General features: G+C 46.5%; 1 protein-coding gene and 1 pseudogene across 1 annotated transcript in view; one reads left to right on the top strand and one right to left on the bottom strand.

Annotated features, from left to right (window-relative positions):
* Positions 1 to 14,748, top strand: part of LOC119381078 (putative oxidoreductase GLYR1 homolog) — a 135,693-nt gene that overhangs the window by 36,525 nt on the left and 84,420 nt on the right.
* Positions 11,488 to 13,122, bottom strand: LOC125757113 (uncharacterized; annotated as a pseudogene).

Consider the following 14,748-nt stretch of genomic DNA (forward strand, 5'->3'; position numbering starts at 1 on the left):
GGCGCATCCTGTGAGAGTGCAACTATGCTGACCTTGGAGGCCATCTCCCATTTAAAAAAAAAAAGAATAGGAAAGACTGTCACCACTGTTTGACGTCGATGCCGCAACACTGTGAAGGCATTCTAGGTGCATAGGAGAAGATGAATGCATGCTCCTGAAGCACTTGTATTCCGGCGCCGGAAAATTTTGTATATTCATTGCACGGTACGAATTAGTTTGCTATAAAAATGATAAGATACCTGTAATTATTGAAACCTTTGGCTGGAGTTTGACATAACCGATAATACACTGTATCCATGTTCCTTATATCGAGGTTCATCTGTAACGTAAGAAGCAGTAAATGAGAAAGTTAGTAAAAAAATTGAGTAGTGGTGAACTGCACAGAATTTTATTTATATACTTACTCTTGGAAGAACCGTGCACCTGCAGTGTTGTATCTTAAGGGGGTACTGACACAGAAATTTTGGCCTCGCATTTTTTTGCTGCAATGTGTTGCTGGGGACCGGTTAGTCATACCATGGCACATCGTTTGCTGCGGCGTGCAACAGATAATTAATTTAGGGCTCGCCATTACTGACCAACCTCTGTTTCGGTATGAAAGAGCTCCAAAAATGACAAGCCGCCAGGTGCAACTATAACCACCTAGCGTGTGCAACGCTCGACCTCTTCAGCGCACATAACTGTGACACACTTCCATGCAGTCCGCAGCCCAGACAGCACAAGGAAATGGGGAAGTCCTTTCGAACATTGAACGGAAAAGCAGGTTCGCCAAACACGACTTTCAACCAGTGTGCCACGGACTCGCGAGCCGCCGCCGAAAAGTAGTGTGCGGGCGCAAGCGTGACAAGAGAAATGGTGACTATGACGTCATCATAAATTGTTGTATCGGCTGCACCGTGGTGACGTCGGGGAAGTAGGGGGGTGGAGTCACTTTCAAGGGTGTCAGTCGCGAGGTGCGGCGTATAGCGCAGTATCAGGCATGCGAACTTCAAAATTCATATCAAATACCTTTCAAGCTATATTCGCTGTCGATATTTGGTAGGTGATATACGCATGTTCGCAGGAATCGATCCCACAGGCAATCTCGGTCACGAAATTTTGTGTCGAATCTAGTGCTGCTATGGCCAGTGAAGATTTCGCTCCCACACTTGGCCATGATAACTTTTGGCAATACTTTCGCGGGATGATTGCTGGATGTGTCGGCATCTCCAAGCAATAATGCAGCGTGGGTGGCACAGTGCCAGACCGCCGTGGCCAGTGGCTGGTCAAACGCCTTACAAAAGTAGAACATCACCAAAAGGAGCCATCCAAAAATGCTGCCTTGCTTCATCTTCTAAACTGCATCACTGGTGCATGCATCGGCACATTAACCACAATCTCAGTGACAGATAGAACTGCGGAGGCAAGAATGGCGTGATCCACAGAAATGTAATTGTCGCATGTGATTCTGTTGGCACCAATAGTTGAAGATGTGAGAGGAAGTGCGCACTACTGCTGCAGTGGCTCTCAAGAAACACTATGGCAGTGCGAGAAGACCATGAACTTCTCTGGCAAATAACAATGAGTCTGTGCTAAAGTGGCAGCGTTAACAAACGCCATTCTTGAAGGCCTTACTTACTTTTACTAACTACGTGTGCCGGGAGTAAATTTCAGGACCAAAATGCGTCGTAGACGCAATGTTTGGATAGCAAATACAAATTGCAAAAGGGTATACTTTTGCTTGTGAAAAGCAGGAGTGCATGGGGATCACTTGCACCACTCATGTGGATAATGTCATGGTAAAGACGGGCCAAGCTGTATGAAAGGTCAACATGGCCGCTTGGCCAGTTTGGAGCACACCTTGTAGCATATTACACAAGAACAGATTCACAGTTGCAACGTAACAGGTGCCTCAGAAGGAAGGGAACAACTTGGCCACAATGCCTCATTGTCGCATGGGAATTTCAACTTAGGAATAAAAAGCAGTGCTCCTACAGTTGCAGTTTAAAACATAGGTGGTTTCTTGGCCCGCGCTCGCTACAACTTGCACCGTCACGTGCGCCAACTGGCTGACGCGGGCCAAGAAAACACCGCCAACTTATTGGCCTACCGCTGCAACGTGAAGGGGTCCGCTCTGTGTACGGTTGGTGCAGAAGCCTAGCTCTGGTTCCAGCCGCAAACAGTCGTACTGTGCACGCGTCAATGTCCCCTTCCCGTAGCGCAAGTCATCGCAGCTACGACGGGTTCGAGCGAATAAGGCAACAGGCTAGAACAACAAACAACACTTTATTGCTACACTAGCAATAACGCGTAAATGTCGCGTAGCGGGGATAGTCCACTCTAGTCGATAACGAAGGGTTACGCTTATGGCTCGCGGGTCCTCGGGGTGATCTGGTGCATGGGTCGTTCCCACAGGTCAGCAGAGCAAGATAGGCCGTCTCCCTGCCTGGTCGGCTGTTTTATTCACCTCCCGTCTCCCTCCCCACTGCAAAGGTTGTTTCCCTCGCAGGGGAAGTTCCCTTTCCCGCGAGGATTGGTGCGCGGCGCGGCGGGAAAGAAGGGGTTGCCAGGAAAGGGGCGACAGGGCTTCCCTCCTAGTGACCTCTTGGTTCCCGCTGTCAGTCCGCAATTGCGCCAGCGTTAAGGAAAGGAAATAGGCGCACGTGCTCTCCCACAAACGGAGCCGGCAAGTCGCAGCCGATGTCGTTCGCTCAAAACCACGGCTGAGAGCATGTTTGCTGCGCGTGAATGCGCTAGTCACGTGGTTCTTTTTGTATTTCGGGAGCTTTCTTTGCAGCTTGGAAAAGATGGTATAGGTGAGACTTTCTTTATCGCAAATACAGTGTAACCTTGTTACAGCGGATCTGTTTACAACAGACATTCGGATACTACATACCAATTTGCGGCATTATGCCGACCTCCATATTTTTTCCATTGATGGAGCTTCGTTTACAACGGATTCTGGTACAGCGGACATTCGGATATAATTGACTAACATGTCAGGCCAACAAGGTGGTCAGGGCTCCTTTACGGCAGACTTTTCTACCATGGACATCCCAAATTCAATAACTTCCGACTTCAAACATCGCTTAGCATACTTTCGGGATGGGAACAGCGCACCACGGATGTCGACGTACCGATTTAAGAACGAAGGCCGCCGATCTCTGGTCTGTCAATGATCAGCTATGCCTAGCTGTAGCGACAAAAAAACGGCGCGCAGCGTGCTTGGTGTTGCGTTTTGGGACGCTGGCGCGCGAAATCACTAGCTGCTGCCACCGCTTCTCCGAGCGGTCGCTGCGCGGCGAGCTTGGCCGGGGGGTCCGCTGCCAATGCGCAAAATGCCCATCTGCGATTCCGAAGAGCCAGCGGGCGATGTGAATCGTTGCTTGCGACGAAGTACATTGCGGCTTCTTCGCTTTCGCATGTCTGCTAGCGCGATGTTCTTGCCCGCAAAATTCGAATTCGTCTCGTACATCGGCACCGTGAGCGGAGTTAGGCCTAGCCATGACATCGAGTAGAAAGCTCGGTTGCGATGTGTGTGGCCGCGGTGCCCAATGTTTCAAAGTATGTCATGCGTGATCGCGAGTACAAAGAGTTGTTCCACGGTGGTCTTCATCATAGGCTCCGAAGTGCTGAATAGCAGAACCTCTAACAGCGGAGGAGGTCCAATGAGTCAATGCTAGCAACACAACTACGTCGCACGTCTGCTATGTTCGCAACGAGTGTGGTGCGCTATCATAATCTGATGATTGAGCTTCCGCTTGCAGCTGCCAAACCAAAGCATAATTGTATTGTAGATTGTACGAGCGGAAAACGACAGGAATAGAAGGAAAGAACTTGACAGGACAGATTCCTGTCCTTTTCCGCTCATACAATCTCCAATATGTTGCACCAACTGGCCCAGCACACCACCTTATTGAATGCGTAATTGTATTCTAAATTATCGACCCGCGAACACAGAACGAGTGCGAAAGCATCACTAAGTAGCGCAATTTTCGACAGCCATGACCTGGTGACGCACAAGCAGCAGACGACCCTCCCGAAGCGTGCATCACAGCAGAAACAGCCAATCGGAGGCCTTGAATTGAACTTCAAACATTTGCTTTTTGTACACTTGTTACTGAATGGAGGAGCTAGCTGAAATGGAGAACTTGAACACGGAGAAATGCTCTCTTTTTTGCTATTTCCGCAATATTCGCGAAGTCGGCAGGCCCAAAAAAATTTTTATGGCACTTCTACATAGTTTTCAGTGGAGATATTTTGGAATCAGATAAAAAGAGCTGCAGAAACTGAAAACGCAATTTTCCAAAAATCTCACCCTTTTTTTTTTTTTTTTCCCATTAAGAATAAGACCATGTTTGTGATTTGTAATTCTCTCCAGTTATAACAGACCCATTCAGTGTTTACATAAAAGTCTGTTGTAACAGTACTTGGATTTTACATACTCCCTTTACAACAGGCCAAAACCCTCTTCACTATGAAGGCCTGTTGTAATGAGGTTATACTGTAAGGCAGTGGGGGTTTCTGAAGGCGCTCTCAAACTTTTGCAAGTCGCATTTCTTGCCTAAAGTCATTCTTTAGCGATTTAGATTTAGTTAAATAATCCTGATTTAGTAATTACCAAACAAAAAATTGTCTGTAGTGCGCAAGGTGACTGTCAGCAATTTGCAATTGATTTCACTCGCCTGCCTCTAATATTGTATTTTTTAACCCTTGGCTAAAGATAGCTGGGAAACCTGGTAACCCGGAAACCCGGAAACCCAGCCTTTAAGTTACGAGAAAGCATTTGATTGGGTCAAAATCTCGGCAGTCATTCAGGCACTACGGAATCAGGTTGTCAATGAACCATATATAAAAATACTGGAAGAAATCTATGGTAGCTCCACAGTCACCACAGTCCTCCATAAAGAAAGTGACAAAATCCATTCAAGGGGGGTGTGAGGCAGGGAGACACGATCTCCCGCAATGCTGTTCACCGCATGCTTACAGGAGGTTTTTAGGGCCCTAGATTGGGAACAGTTAGGGATACGAGTTACTGGAGATTACCTTAGTAACCTGCGATTCACTGCTGGCATTGCCTTGATGAGCAATTCAGGGGACGAATTCGAAATCATGATTACTGAATTGGACAAGGAAAGCAGAACGGTAGGTCTGAAAATTAATATGCAGAAAACTGAAGTAATGTTCAACAGTCTTGGAAGAGTACAATGCTTTGTGATTGGTAGCGAGGCATGGGAAGTGGTAAAAGAATGTGTCTGCTTAGGACAGGTAGTGACTGCAGAGCCGAACCATGAGACTGAAGTCACTGAAGAATAAGAATGGGGTGGGCTGGCTATGGGCCTGCACTGGATAAATGAAATACAAGAATAAAATACGAGCGCAAAAATTCTGTGTCCATGTCGTATGCGTGGCTTGGCTTAACTTGCGGTTTGGCCGTGGTAGCCATTCACTGTATACTCAGCGGCTAAAGCCGAAAGGAGACCATTACGTGTAGCTACAGTGTACTAGAATGGGGCAGTGGGCTCACTGCCGTATCCCTGCGCCGCGCCTCCATGGCCCTCTCCACGTCGACAGCCTGGGCGCCCGCCAGGGGCGCTGCCGCCAGTATCTCCTGAAAACTTCTCTTGCGGGGTGCGAAGCGCGTCCCCTGGTCGGGGTTACGCTGGTTACGATGTAGTTCCGGGGGGATCAACAAACGCGGAGTTGAAGGTGGTAAGAGGGCCACACTTAAAAGAGACCACAAAAAAAATGGAGGGAGGAGGGGGTCGAGCATTTTATTCTTCTTTTAAGCTGATTCCCCTGCAGCGCATGTTCACGCCATTCATTCGTTTGAAGGACCTTTGTCGATCGGCACCACGCGTGCCGCTTTGCTGCACTTACGTATGCTTGTTTTTCTGAACGATCGGCATTTGTGTCTGTCCATAAACTGCAACTGTCTCAAAGACGGTCCGCCGCTGCATCTGGACGGGAGGGACGCGCTACAGCCTCCGGCGGTTGTGAACATAAGGCGTGCAGAGAAATGCTGGGGCAGCGTTTGACAACAAAAACAGCTGGACCCAAAGAAGCTAGGAGTGACCGCGTAGTCAAGTGCGGTAACAATAAAAGCGAAAAAAAAACAGGGTGGTGACAGCAAAACCATACTCGTATAGAAAAAGGAGATGTAGAGGGGAGACTGAAATAGCTGTCATTAGGAAGCGGGAGACCCGTAGGGATTGGGCTCCTTTTGGGATGCTCCAGTGCCTGTTAGATCAATGTCGTCGTCGGCTGTTTATTGGTCGTGACTATTTCTGCATTGTTAATCATGGCAAGCATTTGCACATACATAGGCAGGGGTTTGTGTAAATAAAATCAGTTCAGGCGTCTATCAGGCCAGGAGGAGGAGCAAATCTGCCTGCTCATTGCCGGGTGTGCGGCTGTTCTCCTGATCTGAAAGGCACGCAAATTATTGGTAGGGGAACCACGCAATTAATACGAACGGGAAGTGATTGAAGCGGAAATCTGGAAACATATGGTTCGAACAAATGAATTACTGTATCTGTCACTATCAAAGAAAGAGATTGCTTATTTTTAAAAAATGTGGTTACTGATGTCATTCTCTCTTATTGTGAATCACACGTGTTTTATATGTACGACGCATGCGTGCTTGGCTTATCAGGGAACGTTATGTGGTTTCATTAAACCTGTTCCTAGTTCCAGCGAGTGTCTTCTCTTCTTGTGTAAGCGTCCGTAAGCTGGTTTTTTCGTTTCTTCAAGTATGTATACCAACAGGCCCAGCAGATTCTCCTCAGCTCATATATGCGAATAAAAAAAAGAAAAAAAAAAGTGAGGCGTTGTTGTGGGGCTCGAAAGGCGAGAGTGAAGTCGCTATGATTGTTACAGTGGCGAAAGGGCATTGAAATCGTATCGATCAGCAGGACAAAAAAAAAACTTCAACCTCCCGAACTACACGCCCTATCTGTTACTGCAGCGGCTACGTGGAGGAGCATTCATCTATGCAATAGCCGCTTAAAACATTGCCCACCCTTCGTAAATCAGTCACAGCGACAGTAATTTACTTCACAACTCACAGAAAAGTTGCATCAAAAGAAGCTCCGTGTGTTGCGCACCGTAACTTTTACTTTTCTTGCGCGCAAAACAGCAACGCGCGCTAGCCGCGCCCAGCAATCCGCCGGAAAGTTTCAGGTGACGCTGGGAGCCGCGCCGCCTGTCGGCGGCGACATGAAGTGCGTCACGCTCCGCCGCTCAGTGAGCGCACTACAAACTTCTAGAACACTGTACGTGTAGCCAACAAATATAGCCTTCGAGATCGGCCATTCTAAATTCTGCATCGATTTTTACACTGGCGCGACCAGTGCAACCTTTCAGCGCTGGCAACTAAGCAAAAATATTGTAAACATCGCGGACAGCTTGTCATGGCGTCCTCATGTTTCACTCATGTCCGAATTTTCAGTGTCCAAATAAATGGTTGGCGGCTGTATTCCCGCAATGTGGCAGCATATGCCATGCAAGAGAAAATGATCGAAAAAGGTGCGCTTTTTAAATATACAGGTGATGACGTGCATGTACGTCACTGACAATTTTCAAGGTGTTCGTGGAGGACGTACACATACGTCATTGACCCTGAAAGGGTTAATCTATAAACAGAAGCGAAAAATTATTTCACGTGCCGCAATGGCTTCCCCCGAGTTTTATGCTTCACAGAGAAAGACAAGGTTGATGGTGCGGTTTTCTTGCGCACAGAACGAAAGAAACAGATAAACCCCAAACACCACAGGTAAAGGTAACTCGATCCGCTGGCACAAGTGAGATGACTTGCTGCTTTTCACAAAAAGACGCAGCCACAACGCCCCTTCATTTAAATTTTGTCACTTCCTTGTCATGGGTAGCTCCAGTCTGACGTAATGGAGAGGCCACGTTTTCTGCGTGCCCAGTACGATCAGTTTCGCTTCCACCCTTCAAATTCAATTATAAATATCTCGAATTACATGCAGCTTCCGTTATTTCCAAAAAAGTGGATATGCCATAAATTGGCAGGCACTACAACTCTTTAATATAAACAACTGCCCTCAAGTGAATAATTAAAAAGTTAATGAGTTTTTGTTAGTTTCGTCATTATCATTTTAGTTGCGATGAAGTATTTCCGCCTTGACATGTGTATGTATACGAAAATGACAGGAACGTGACTGTCATAGAATTTTTGCTAAAGGCTGTATTCTCTGAAAAAAAGCACCCTTTATACCGGTTGTGCAAATCATTACAAACTAAAGGCAGTGACTCAATTTCAAGTATTATGAACATTGTACAACTGCTCCAGCTTAGAGACTTCAGTGTTTGTTTTTGAAATTCTGGGACTGTGGTAACTGCTCCTGAAAGCTGATTTGCTGCTCTAAAGTGAAGTTTTAGGTGCTCCAGAAGCTGCACTGAAATGGCTTTAGCAAAGCAGAATCTTGTCGCCAATAATAGGATGGCACCTAATTGCTGTTATACTATTGAACTTCTTAAAAATTTAAATTCCAATGTAATGCATGCCAGAACCATGATTCAAATATCAAGTTTGGCAGTGTAAGGGAACCCATAATAATTTAATCCTGCTGGGATTCTTTAGCATGCCTAATATCAAGCCCTCGCACTACGACACATCATGTGTGTAAATTTGGGCCAGGTACCATTTTATAGTACACAGCACCCTATCAACTGTGTGAAGGTATCCTCGGTAGGGGTAGAATTTTCTAGGCAACGTACAGAAAGGAGTTTGAATGCCTGGAAAAGCACAATGCAGACAAAGGAGCTTACTGTCTGTATGCCACCCATAGGTCCTTGTATGCAGTAATAAAAGTTGCGGAAATGTGCGCAGTAGATCAACAGCTATCAAGAAGGAAACGCCTCTGAAATGGGATGTCTTGTTCCACCACTGCCGTGCTTGCACCTTCCTGTGAAATTGTCTCGTAGGCAAAGAAACGAGAGAACACACATATGGCAGGACCTGCATTTGATACCCACCAACTTCTCATACACGACTTATACCCCTGTCACACGGCAAATCTAACGTCATTTACAATGAAAGACATTAGGTGAACTAAATGTCATTTCACCTGCCTGCCGTCACACGATGAAAACAAATATCATTCTAAAATGATGACCATGACAGTAGCCCTCCTGAGCTGTGACTTGGGAGAAATAAAAATCTATCAAAGCTTGCATGTAACGTGTGTGCATCCTCGAAAATAATTTTATCACTAAAAAGTTGCTCCAAGAATATAAGTGCAGCCGTTATACACAACTTGCCACAGCTGCACGACACAAACGAAGTCAAGCCAAAGAACCAAGCGAAAACCAACATGGCATATGATATGATGGGGCGTGGGAGCACAACTACAGTGTGTTATTCTAGTGTACTATAAGCATGACTGACACTGCGACTGCAGAAACGACACAGCGGCAGCTAATTCATGTAGTCACGACATTGATCACCAAAACACGTGCAATCAGACGATCAACACCCACGATCCAGGCAAAAACGACAACAGAGCACAAATGAAACATGGCCGGTGCCCAGCCTGTCTAGCTGCTGTAATTGAGAGTAGCTTTCTATAAGAAACTTTCGTGCATTCTATTACGTCATCAAACCAGTAATTAATTAGTCTAGTAAAAAATAAAATATTTACGAATTACAGAAGTTACATATACATACATCAATAGCAGTCTCCGTACAAGGTCCCTGGCACCGAGACTACACATTCGGTCTGAAATCGATTCCGAATGTGTTTCGTAAACTCATTCGGCCGAAAATGTTGTTTTCGTTGAATGGCATTAGTTTCCCCGTGTGACAGCAAACAAATGACATTAGATTTGCCATGTGACAGGGTTATTATATGAAAAGGCTTTTGTACCATACGGCAATGTTATAGTGCTACACTCCCTTCCCAGAATCTTATGCTGGCTCTTCTGAGTTTTTGATTGAGGTGGTAAGAGAAAATGTGTTCTGTAATTACTTCTTTGACATTATGCTGCAGTATTTCAGCCAGAATTTGACTTCATACCATGCTCCAAGTTCAGGAATGTTCATGGATATTGAGATAGGCGTCATGTGGGATGTTTTGTGATACTAGGCACACATCTCATTCCGTAGTATACTCCTATACTTTGGTAAAGCACTTGCCACAGCTTTGTTTTCTAAATGCGTTCCTGTTGGAACAGAATGCAAGAACACGCATATGACATGCTTTTTCTGCATGTTACAACACCCGAGCTTCCCACTACAATTTCTTTCATAGTTGATGTATTTCTTTAGAGCATTAAGCTTTGCAGTTAATTTTCTTGTGTAATTATGCTCTGGCTGAACACTTCTGGAAATTTCTGGTCACATAATTCAAGCATGCAAGCAGTTTGACAGTGTGCTACTTCTCCGAAGTTGTACATGCTGGGATGGAGTACTTAAAAGGAATAAATAGTGCACAAGAGCACCTAAGAAGGCAGTGGCATTGCGTTTTCTGCAGTTACTCTTATATCTTCAGTGGTGCTCCAAGTGCACCAAAGTTCACTATTCTGCCCGCTGTCAAGCAGTCGTTCCACCCCCCCCCCTCCCCAATATTTTTGGTTGGGACCAAACGCTAACAACTTTCCCAGGATTGCTGCAGAAGTTCTCCCCCCCCCCCCCCCCATTTTTCACCTGTGCCCTTTTTCTCATTATATAATTGGCCTTTCTCATTTATAAGTGGTGATTTGGCATGTATCTGTAGTGGTGGCCATCCCTCCCCTTCATGAAAACCTGGAGCAAATGCATTTTGACACCTGTCACTCACAGAAACCACATATGCCATGCTCACCTTGTCACTAATGCTTCAGCGCAATGCACATCTTGTATGTTGAGGTAAAGCCAGCATAGGACATTATCTTATGGGAACAGCCTCATTAATGGCTGGTCTCTGACTGCTGGTGTTTAATCCCTCTTTTTATTGGAGCAGCATTTCCTATTTGCTCACTAATAAGAATATGCACTAAAAAGCAATAGACATAATGTTTTACTGCTCCAGGTGATTGCAAGCAGAAGTTTGCCTGCTTCGGAAAACAGTTCCTTCTGCTCAGACATCTTTTTTCCTGCTCCGAAATTGCTCAGAATCCCAAACTGGCTGGACCACCACTGTATTAGCATGTAAACGCAACAATATTTACCGCCATGGCCGAATGCTTACAAGTCCCACCGATATGTCTGCCCGCAACACAACATCTTCAAAAAAGCAGGTACATAGTTTTATTTTATAAAAGAAATAGTTCAGACAAAAAAAATTCTCAACCATTCAAAGTTGCAAACATAATACACTAACATAACAGACATGGGTGTAATAATTGCTATAAAAGTTTCTTTGCACCATAGAATTCTCTACATTTTGGGGGTGCTAGCATTAGTCTTCTGCGACCTCTAGCGGAGGTGTGCTTGGAAATAAGCAGTGGTGATCACTTTCACGGTGCAGGGGGGACAAGGATAGTTCGAAGCTGCTGAAGCTGGAATATTGAGGATGCTCACTACCGTGTTCCTTTGAAATCAAAGGTGCATACCGTCTATCACAGAAACTTGGCTTATCTAAAACCTGAAATGTGGCAGCTGTTTATTGGGGGAGGAGGTGTGTCTTCCGGAAGATAAATGGATTATCCGTGTTTTGCTGATGTTTATGTGCTCTCTGTAATGATATGTCCATATATGTGCTAGTAAAAGCACTTCTGTTGCTACTGCTTCTCTAAGACACGGTACGAAAATATGCAATGCACCTCACAACCTAAGCAACTGTAAGCATGGTACAGCCTTGTAGGCGAAGGTTTCGATCTTGGATGTGTCTCACTTGAAACAGTATTTATTTCTGCATTTCTGACCCTTCTTAAAGCCCAATTACCAAGCTGCGCGCACACTGCCAGCAGTTGGACATTGTAGTGTTTGCATGTCGGAGCTTGGCTGTTCGGGTTTCGTTTGTCCATAACATTAAGCTGGGTACGTCTCCGAGAGCTCAACCAACTTCATTCCTGGAGCAAGCTGCACATGTCTCAAAGAACTGCGAATGTTGGTTCAAAGTTTGACTTAAGTACAGTTCTATTCACGTTCACAGCATCACACTGCAGTTTCATGTGGGAGTTCTGCAGTAGCGGTACCTCCGATGCAGCTACCTCAGAGTTTGGGTCACAGTCCAGGTGCACGGCTACAACATTTGTCGGTGTGGAACAGCTGGGACCTGGCTGATCTGGCGCCATTGCACACATGTGTGGCATGGTATGACGGAAGCTCTGCAGCAAAGTCCGGGAAAGAATCTAGGTTAGGAAAATTTGGTTGCAGAACCACTTGTCGGGTGACACCTGCGACAGTGTGTCTGGAGTGTAGTAAGCGGAAATCTGGCTTTCAGTGTCTTCGTCCATGAACAGAGGAAAGATGACCGGTGGTGGCAGCATTCCCAGAGGTGGAGGATCCAGGCCGATCTCGGCGGGATCAAAGATGATGGAGTCAGTGCGGGCACAGACACTCCGGCAGCTCTCGAGGTTGAGGTTCTCCAGTATCTTGTTAAGGTGCTGCTGCTGCAGTTTGTAGTTTTCACGCAACTTGTACAAGTGATGGGCACTGAACTTCCGAATCCTGTTGCGTTGAAACACGTAGTTCTCTCGAAGCCTGTCGATTTGGCCAACGCCGTAGTCCGAACCTCTGTACCTAAGAGAGAAAAAAAGCACCAGTTCAACTCAAAAAGATTTGCACGCATTTTTCCTACAACCCCATTAAGCCTATTTCAGTGCCCTGACTGTTAATATTGATAGTGTGCTTGTGACAAATCAAAAGTCTTACCTGCGAGTAGTAGTTATCCCTCATGTTTGTGATTGTGCAGTACCGTAGTCACAGAAGTCCCTCAGTCGATCTGTCTGGCCGGAGTAACTTTCCCTGATCTTCTCCATCTGCTGTGTGCAGTTCTCTTGATCCTCTGCACTTGACAGGCATAGTTATCTCGAAGCCGCTCCAGCTGCTGGCACCGGTAGTGCTCAAGACTCTCGAGCATGCGATAGAGCTGTCGTGCACGGGGCGACTCCCCATCATGCAGCACGGGCACTCCAACCCAAACCTTCGTAATATGGCACTGATTACCATGACCATCATCGTGATCAGCAGAAAACTAAACGCTGTAGCGCCACCACAAGCACACTCATATTTTGACATTCACCAAAAGTCGTAGTCGAGGGTGAGCCTTATGGCCACCGTCTGGTGGCCAAGACATGGTGGCTGTACAACGGTAATGACCACTGTCACCACGTTGGACCTCACGCACGAACAAGTCCCCATTGGAAGTAGCACAAACTTGGGGCAGTCGCCCATATTCACGCGTCCATTGAGAGAAGAATTTCAACGGATGCACCGTATTCCGCTGTCCAGTTGAAGCGGTGCTTGTGCGGTGTGGTCCAGGTATGATGGGGCAGGGCTTCCATCTACACGGCATGAAAGCACCGCAGATGTAAATAACCTAAAATGCGCTCCCGTTGTGTGTTCAACCACGGTGGCATTGCGGCAGGCCATGTGTTTGTCCACAGCATCCAGCACTGTGATCTCAGTAAGGTTTGATGGCTTGGCACAAAGGAGTGTTGATGGTGACAGGATGAGCCCGCACATTGTCACGTAGCCACAATAGGAGCCAGTAGAGGCGACAGTCACAGAACCACGGATTCCCATTGAGACGGATCCGTTCCACTTGCCCCGTGGGTCAAACAATCCAGATGGAGAGTTGTGAAATTGTTGAAGCGCAAGTCCAGCTTGCGAAGAGCTTTAAGTGGCCAAGAGCACCACTCTGTACAGTTTCTAGGGCTGGCAGTTGGTCATGAGCACTTTCCACGCTGTCCAAGTCTGTAAAGACAGCCTTTGACAAGGTGAGAGCTTGTATAGGTGCGATGCATGTAGTTACGAATATTATGCCCATGTAAATGGTTCGTGAAGGCTTATCATTGGGTTGTAACTGATGTCCAGTACTTCAAGATTTGGGGCTGGTCGTAGTGTGCCGGTTGTATGTTGTGATGCGATTGTGGCTAACATTGAGGTACTGAGAGAGTCGAGACCCTTCAGGCTTAAGAGCCCCACAGAGCTGATGCTGTTGTAATCCAGGCGCAAAATCACGAGATGGTGAAGCGACCAGAACACTACGTTGTTCAGTGCCTGAATCTTGTTGTGCGACAGGTCGAGCACAGTCAAGTTGGACAGGCCTTGGAACCATTCATGTTTCAGTTGGCCAGTTGGTTTCCAGAAGGTTTACACAGTAAGAGCTTCAAGTGCATCAAAACTATTTACATGGATGGCATAAATTACATTGTCACTTACATCCAGCTCTTGGAGAGAGACTAGCGTTTGAAGGCTATCAACACTTAATTCTTCTATAAGATTCTGGTGCAGATTGAGGTGTCTCAGGTAACTTGCGGAACTCGTCAACTCATGGAGTTGATGCTTCTGATCTTGTTCCGTGAAAGATCGAGTGAGGCAACTTGAGGTGGGAGGTCTTCGGCACAGCCCTGCGCAGCTGTCCCAAGCACACGACACGTTGCGCACCAGAAGAGTCGCTTGAGCTGCTGCTGCACTGGCACATTTCGGGACAATCGAGCGCGGCGCCATCTTGGGGACGCCACTGTCACCGGAGCCTGCATCGGCGCATGCGAGCAGCGAGAGGAGGTAGAGGCGACGCCTCCCGGTGGCAGCTTTACTTTGCATTGTTTTTTCACACCTGAAAAAACAAAAGAAGCAAAAAAACGAGCGATCGTCAG

This window comes from Rhipicephalus sanguineus, chromosome 2 (genome assembly GCF_013339695.2).
Source record: "Rhipicephalus sanguineus isolate Rsan-2018 chromosome 2, BIME_Rsan_1.4, whole genome shotgun sequence".
Lineage (NCBI taxonomy): Eukaryota > Metazoa > Arthropoda > Arachnida > Ixodida > Ixodidae > Rhipicephalus > Rhipicephalus sanguineus.